Below are 9,041 nucleotides of genomic sequence, written 5' to 3'. Positions count from 1 at the left end.
AGATGATCTCTAACTGAACCTATAGCTCATTGGCTAGAGCAGCTAGCTAGCAAGCTCCAGGAATTCTGTCCCTACCCCCAGTGCTGGGATTACAGACTTGCATTGTTGATTCCAGTTTGCCTGCCTGTCTTCCTTCCTTCCTTCCTTCCCTCCTTCCTTCCTTCCTCCTTCTTTTTGTAGGTGTGTGTGTGGAGGGGGCACATGTGCGTGCATGCAGCTGTCTTAATCACTGTAGGGTTGCTAGCTCAATGTGAGGTGGTAGAACCCTTGTGACATGGGGCCTGTGGAGAGCAGCTAGGTCACTGGGAGCAGGCCTTTGCAGGGGATGCTGGGACTCCTTCCTCTCCCTCGCTCTCTTTGCTTCCCAGCTGCAACAGAATGCTGGGAACTCACACCGTCCCTAACATCCCTCCTCCCTCACAGTTTCCTACCCAGTATATCACATTTAGTAGTTAGCCAGGTTTCCTTTTAGGCAACTCTGGGTTGTAACAGAATCTGAGTGATGATTTTGACAGCTTTGAATAGCAGTCCTTGGTTAGGTATTTGAATACATTTTCTTTTTTATTTTATTAATTTATTCAGATTACAACTCAATTGTTATTCCATCACTTGTATCCTCCTATTCCTCCCTCCCTCCTGCTTTCACCCTATTCCCCTCCCCTAAGACTATGACCGAGGGGGACCTCCTCCCCCACTTTTTGGTCACAGACTATCAAGTCTCCTCTTGGTAGCCTGCTTATTCTTTATTTGAGCGCCACCAGGCCTCCCCACCAAGGGGAGGTGGTCAAATATGGAGCACCAGAGCTCATGTCAAAGTGTAGAGAGCGGAGACTGACTTTGACTTGAATACGTTTTCTTACGGGCGGTGCCTTTGCCTTATCTTTTTTATGTATGATAGGGTACCTGCAACAACATAGGCTCTTGGAATTTGAGAGAAATTAAGACATAGTCCTAAAATAGGTCATGCCTATTAAACAGGCATGTGCCGATTTAGAGGAAAGAATATTCTGGTCATGGTAAGGGTGATGTGGGGATAACACTGGGCTACGGAGCTTTGAAAGTGAAGTGAGGCCCATCCCATACCTTGGGGTGTGTGATGTAATGCAAGTGACTTTGTGAGGAAAGAATGCACTGAGCATGGTAGGTAAGAGGAGACTGCGGGCCAGAGGGTTTCTGCAGTAATGACATCAAGAGGCAGAGGTGGATGGAAACTTACTATTACAGATGCAAACACTGAGAGAGAATAGAACTGGTGGAATTGGAGATGGGGATAAACTAATCCTGTATTATTTACAAAGGTGAATTAGAAATACTAAGGTGCTGGCTAAAGAAATAGGAAACAGGCTATTATAAAAATCAGGATATTGCACAGATATAACTGTGAGAACAAACACAAATCTACCTGATTATTAAAAGAAATACAGAAAAAAAAATCAAACTACTCATTAATTTTTTAAAATTTTTATTTATTTATTTATTTATTTTAGGTTCAAGAGCTGGGAAGTAGAACAAAAGATAACAAAACTTAAGTCCAAAAGTAACGAGTCAATATAATTCAGGTAACTCGGCTGTTAATGGAAAGATGATTTCAGGGGAGATGACAGCGTGGGTAAGAGCACTTTCTGTGCAAGCATGAGGACCTGCGTTTGAATCTCCAGGACTCTCTTAGTAGCCAGGCATACCTGTAACCCAAGTGCTGCACAGGGGAGACCAGCAGATCCCCAGAGTTCCCTGGAAGGCCAACCTGTCTGAGCAAGTGAGCTTCAGGTTCAGTAAGAGACCCTGTCTCAAGGGGCAAAGGCAGAAAAGAATAAAAGATAATACCCAACATCCTCCTCTGGCCTCAGCATAAGCATGCACACACATGCAGATACAAGCATATGTCATACATAACACAACAACATTAAAAGAATTTACTACTTAAGATGTGGAACCAAAGTGCAAAATATTAATGATATTTTAGAAATGATTAAGAAGAGCTGAACATAAAGAATTAAGAATCACCACTAAAAACTCATAGGAAAAAAAAATCAGGATTTTAATAACGGGCCAGGCATGGTGGTTCAACTTTGTAATCCAAGCATTTGAAAGCTGAGGCAGGAGGATTGGCACCAGTGCAAAGCCAGACACACAAACAGGGAAGAAAAAAAAAAAACAAATTGGAAAAAGACAATCTTAGTAACAGACACATATTCTAGTGTCAAAGTTGTACCTCCAATAAGGATGAACAGTTCAGAGCAGCTGGGAACAAATAATTTAGCAACATTGAGCAAAAACTATAGGGAAAATTAGAAATAAAGGGCAGGAATCAATTATTTATGCATAAGGATATAAAGATCTAAGTGTATCATTTTGATAATCTCACAGTGTACACAGAAGTTCTAAGAAGGAATGTGGTACAAAAAATGGAGACAGCTTGTCACCAGGCCACCAGCAAATCTCTAGGCTCCCCAAGTCTTTGGACACTGAAGTTCCTTTCTTTATTGGCCTGGGCAGGTGCCTAAGGTTGAACACAGTAACTTGCTTCTTTGTCCACTTCCACTTTCACTCAAGGAGAACGAAATTATGGTTTCTAAACTGCTAAAAAAAAAAAAACACTCATTTTTGATGTTATTCAATGAACCAACCCATTACTGGTTCCCATTAGAATACAGTGAACTTGCAATTGACCATAGATCTTCATGTTTCATTGGATAAAGTTAAGGCTAATCTGAACTTTCAAAAGAAAGAAGATAAACACCTGGGTATGCCTTAATCTATAAAGAAGAGCTGCGGTCAAGTTCAAAGACTAGAATGAATGTGGAAAACACTGTCATGAATATGCAGCTAAACATCAGATGGTGTAAACACACGGCTATAACCTCAGGACCTGAGATGCCAAGGCAGGAGAGGTCAGCCTGGCTCTGTAGAGGAACACACACACACACACCCTTTCAACAAAACAAAACAAAACCAGACAAGCAAAGAGACTGGCACCAATAAGAACTCAAAAGGGCTGGGATGTAGCTCAGGGGTGGGGCACTGCTCTGTCCTGTTCAAGGTCCTAGATCCAAACACTGGCACTGGGAGAAAAAGTCTTCAACTTCCGGTTCAAACAAAACAATATAAATTGAAATTAAGGATATATGGAATAGTCACTGTAGAGAATTTTCTATACATCATGAACTCCGTGATAAAACTATGACTGTGCTCAGAAGAAAATTAATATCTAGTTGAGTGTCTTAGAAGGTAAAAGAAAGTAAATCAAACAAAAGCAGTAGGTCAGAAAAAAAATAAAGGTGGAGATTAATGAATGATAAGAGAGAAAAACAAAATGCAAATGTGATAATGTTCAGAAAGACATGAAGTGTAGCTAAACAAGGAAAAAATATTTTGAAGTTAGAATGAGGTGGAAAAAATAGCACTGTTTGCAGATAGGAAGGTACAGACAGAAATGGCAATAGAGTTACTAAAAAAGGCATTGCAGTCCTCAAGCTAATTCAGCAAATCAGTATGGGTACATAATTAAAGTGTCTTTCATACAGTCAAATAAGACTAACTAACTTGACATACTGCGAGACACACTTAGTTAAATGGCCTCCAAAAGAAGGCAGATGGCCTAGCAGTAAATATGAGAAAGATTGTAAAAGCAGAGGTTCAGTCTGTTATGACATAGAGTCTTCTATACATGACACGGGATGTGGCCATCAACTCTTAACAACTGTCCCAGTCAGTGTTCTACTGCTGTGAAGAGACACTGTGACCACAGCGCTCTTACAAAGGAAAGCATTTAATTGGGGCTGGCTTACAGTTCAGAGGTCTAATCTGTAGCGTCATGTCAGGAAGCATGGCGGCACACAGGAAGTCATGGTTCTGGAGAAGTAACAGAGTGCTACATGTGATCCACAGGTAAGAGGAAGAGAGAGACTTTGGACTTGGCATTTTTTTTTTAACTTCCTCCCCACCCCCCAAAACAGGGTTTCTCTGTGTAGCCTTGGCTGTCCTGAACTCCCTTCGTAGACCAGGCTGGCCTCAAACTCACAGCGATCCGCGTGCCTCTGACTCCCGAGTTCTGGGATTAAAGGTGTGTGCCACCACGCCCGGCTTGGCATGGGCTTTTGAGACCTCAAAGTCCACCCCCAGTGACACACTTTCTTCAACAAGGCTACACTCCTAATCCTTTCAAACAGTGGTGCTCCCTGGTGTCCAAGCATTCAAATCTATGAGCCTATGCATGGGGCCATTTCTATTCAAATCACCACAGTCAAGACCGGTATAATGACACCAGGCCAGCTAGCCAGCTGTATATGGCAGAAAAATGAAACAAAGCCCTGTCACAGACAGGTGTTTCATCAGAAAATAATTATGCTGTAGATAAACTCTTCCAAAGATGTTCAACCACACTCAGAACTTAAGAAAGATAACAACAAACAAACAAGCAAAACCAAGATATTTTAACCTGGCCTGGAGAGATGGCTCAGAGGTTAAAAGCACTGGCTGCTCTTCTGAAGGTCCTGAGTTGAATTCCCAGCAACCACATAGTGGCTCACAACCATCTATAATGAGATCTGGTGCCCTCTTCTGCCTTGCTGACTCACACCCAGGCAGAACACTGTATACATAATAAATAAATAAATCACTTTTTAAAAGATATTTTAACTTAGGCTTACAAGCATGAAATCATTTGGTTACAATGCCCATTTTTGGAGAAGTAAAAATACATGTTTACTAAAGCATTTGTAATAATTTCAACACATTAGAAAATACTTAACTTATTCTGACAACCTTTCAAAATATGCTTTGGTTATATTTTAATTCATGAAAATTTGTACTAATACATTGTAAAATAGAAAAGGTAAGATATAAATTATATGTTTAATATACAGGTCATGTAAGAGACATGTGATCCTGTAAGTGCTGGTGTAAGAATATCTTCATCCTTTGATATACATATCTATGTATAGTAGAGAAATACTCTATTGTTTTAATGACACTTTAATAGCAAGATAAGCCTCTTACTAATGAATATCAGTCATTTGTAGTATTTCACTCTGTCAATAACAGTGGAATAGGTAATCACCCCCATCTTGTTTCATATCTGTATAGCTCTGTAAAAAATTCATCACATTTAGATTTATTTTATTTTATTTTTTGGTTTTTCAAGAGACAGGGTTTCTCTGTGTAGCCTTGGCTGCCCTGGACTTGATTTGTAGACCAGGCTGGCCTCCAACTCCCAGTGACCCACCTGCTTCTGCCTCCCAGAGTGCTGGGATTACAGGTGTGAGCTACCCCCACAGGGCTACCTTTAGAGTTTTTTTTTTTTTTAAGACAAGGTTTCTCTGTGTGGCCTTGGTTGTCCTGAACTCCCTTTGTAGGCCAGGCTGGCCTTGAACTCACAGAAATCCACCTGCCTCTGCCACCCAGAGTGCTGGAACTATAGGTGTGTTCCGCTGCACCCAGCTTTATACCTGTTTATAAAGGTTACTTTGTTTGTGTTTTTGTTTCTTGTTTTGTTTTGAGACAGGGATTCTCTGTGTATCCCTGGCTGTACTGGAGCTCACTCTATAGACTAGGCTGGCCTCAAACTCAGAGATTTGCCTGCCTCTACCTCTGCCTCTTGAGTGCTGGGTTTAAATGCATGCGCCACCACTGCCTGGCAAAGTTACTTTTCTTTTAATTACAAAATAATTCTTGCATGGTTTTTCTTAGGTCAAAATGTAATTTCTTTTGAGCTATGAATCCAATTTAATCTTTTTGAGGTGGTTACCCATTTGATCCAACTAGATTTTTTTTTTTCTAGTTAGGGTTTTTCTGTGCAATCCTGAATGTTCTAGAACCCATACTATAGACCAAACTGGCCTTGAACTCAGAGACCTGCCTGCCTTTGTCTCCCAGGTGCTAGGATTAAAGGTGAGCGCCACCACCATGCAACTAAAATGTGTGTGTGTTTTTTTAAATTGCCTCCTTCCTTCCAAAATGTATAGCTGGTATTTCATTTTCTCGTGCCATTGGCCATTCCATTCAATTAACATCATAGTATAAGGGGGAAAATCTGGAGTTCATATTTCTCTCTGGAAGTTTCTCAATAGAGCAGAAAAAAAAATACCCCAGTTAGAGAATTATAGACATGAGATGCACCTTCAGGAAGCAGCACTCATCTCGTCTGCAGAATCTGCCTGGACTTGACCTCCATGCATAGATACTGGTCCTTGGGCTAAGTGCATGATGGGAAGGGGCTGGGTCTTTCCGATAGTTGCCTTTAGAAGTAAGCTACTGTGAGTACATGGCCTCGAGTTCACTTTGATTTTTTAAAAAAATTATTTTATGTGTATGGATTCTTTGTCTGTCTGTGTGTCTGTGCACCACATATATGCCAGAAAGGGACGCTGGATCCTCTGGACCATTAGGAATAATTCTGAGCTGCTTTGTGTGTGTTGGGAATCAAACCTGGGCCCTCTGGCAGAGCAGCAAATGTTTCCAATTGGGGAAATTATATTTAAGAGAAAAAACTTCTTATGTCAAAAAAGGGAACTGATTTCATTACACCCCAGAGAAGGTTCTAGATGGAAGCTTCAATAGATACTTGTTCAGATTTTTTTTTTCCAGTTTGAAGAAACCCAGGAGTCTCAGCACTAAAAGACTCATTTCTAGAAGCTTTACAACTCTTTTTAAGAAAACCCTTATTTACTTTATCTCTGTATGGCTATGTCTGTGTGGGCTCCTTGCAGTGGTTTAAATAAGAATGACCCCTCCCCCCCACCCCACCCCCTGCCGCCCCTAGGTTCATAGACTTGAATGCTTTGTCACTAGAGAGTGGCACTATGAGAGGGATTAGGGGGTGTGGCCTTATTGAAGGAAGTGTGTCACTGCGGTGAGCTTTGGGGTTTCAAAAGCCCATGCCAAGTCCAGAGTCTCCCTCTTCCTGCTGCCTGTGGAGCCAGATGTAGGATTCTCAGCTCCTTCCCACCTCCATGTCTGCCTGCAGGCCGCCATGCTTCCTGCCATGATGACAATGGACTAAACCACTGAATCTGTAAGCCAGCCCCAATCACATGTTTCCTTCAAAAGAGCTGCCGTGGTGATGGTGTCCGTTCACAGCCATAGAACATATCCAAATGTGTAGGTGCCACAAGAGGGCATCAGAGCCCTTGGTGGTTGTGAGCTGCACCATGTGGCTCCTGGGGGCTGGGATTCTGGTTGTCCGCAAGGGCAGCAAGCGCTCTTAACTACTGAGCTAGTCTATCCGGGTCCCAGCTGTGTCTGGGAAGTAACACTTTAACCTCTGTGTTGTTTTGCATGGTTCTCTCAGTTTCATCTCGGTTCTGTTTCACATGGGTCTCTTATGTCTGTGTGAATTGCCAGTCATGTTTAGCATCAGCATTCCTCCCTAGTCCTGGCTCCTCAAGCCTCCGTCTTTGTCTTTGTCTCTGTCTCTGTCTCATCCAGGGCTTTACACACACTAATCAAGTGTTCTACCACTGATCTACATGCCCAGTGTCTTACTTAGGGTTTTCGTTGCTTTGATGAAACGCCATGACCAAAAAGCAAGTTGTGGGAAAAAAGAGTTGATTCAGTTTACACTTCCAAATTACTGTTCATAGTCAAAGACAGTCAGGACAGGAACTCAAACAGGGCAGGAATCTGGAGACAGGAGCTGATGCAGAGGCCATGGAGGGTCTTACTGCCTACTGGCTTGCTCCTCATGGCTTGCTCAGCCTGCTTTCTTATAGAACCCAAGACTACCAACCCAGGCATGGCACCACTCGCCATGGGCTGGGCCCTCCCTACTCATTGAGAAAATGCCTTACAGCCGGATCTCAGGAGGCATTTGCTTAGCTGAGGCTCCTTCCTCCCTGATGACTCCAGCTTGTGTCAAGTGGACACACAAAACTAGCCATTGTATATGTTTTCAAGACAGAGTCTCACTACGTAGTCCTGGCGAGGCTCAGACTTGTTTGTTTTGTTTTTGGTTTTGTTTTTGTTTTTTTTTTTGAGACAGGGTTTCTCTGTGTAGCCTTGGCTATCCTGGACTCACTTTGTAGATCAGGATGGCCTTGAACTCACAGTGATCTGCCTGCCTCTGCCTCCCTGAGTGCTGGGATTAAAGCGAGCACCACCACACCTGTTGGGTAGGCTCAAACTGGTAATCTTCCTACTATCTCAAGCCCAAATGCTGACACTACAAGTGTGAACCACCACACTTGGCTTGTGTATAGTGTATAAACAACAGGATGCACACCTCTGGTAGGTTTTGACAAATATAAACCTGTGTGATGACCGCTACAATCAAGACTAAGGACATTTCCATTGTCCCCAAAAGCTCCTCTGTGTCCCTTCCCACTCAAGCCCATGGCTGAGGCACCCATGGGAACAGTTCCTTGAGGTGAGGACCTAATGTATAATAGGCTTGTGTTTCCTAGATGGAGGGAGCCAGACCAACCCAAGCCTTTCTCAGAGGCCCAGTGGGAAGACAAGGGGAACTTTAATTCTGTGTCCTTATCCAGGAATGGACTTGGCAGGGCCAGTCTAGGGCTGGAGCCAGGGCCTCAAAAGAGTCAAGGTTGTGGCTTCTGGGGACCCGACCCTCCTGGGCTGTGATTTTATCAGTACTTTGGCAGCTGTGTCTGAGGTATCCAACGTTCTCTTTGCCAACACTGTCTCACTTAACTCTCTGTGAGATTTGGCTGTCCTCCCCACCCCACACCCTGAAAATAGTATATATGATGCCGTACTTCTTAATAAACTTGCTTGGGGCATAAGTCATCCGCTTATGCAAGACCTCCTGGTCCCAGCTATTGTTTTGTGTTCTTTACTTTGCATCCTCCATCCTTCTACCTCACACCCTGCTGTGTGTGCAGGACTCTTATTCCTGCTGGTTCTGGACACCTAGAGTGTCAAACAAATGAATCCACACAAATGCTCCCTTTGGGACTGGCTTCTTTTATTTGCCATCCTGTTTTTGAGATTCACCATGTTGTTTGTTTTATTTTTGTTTTAATTAATTTTCTTGCTATTATTGTGTGTGATGTGTATGTGGATCTGGCATTACCAGGCTTGAATGG

Source organism: Acomys minous (genome assembly GCF_964271855.1).
Source record: "Acomys minous genome assembly, chromosome: 2".
Lineage (NCBI taxonomy): Eukaryota > Metazoa > Chordata > Mammalia > Rodentia > Muridae > Acomys > Acomys minous.
Note: the sequence above shows the minus strand (reverse complement) of the source record.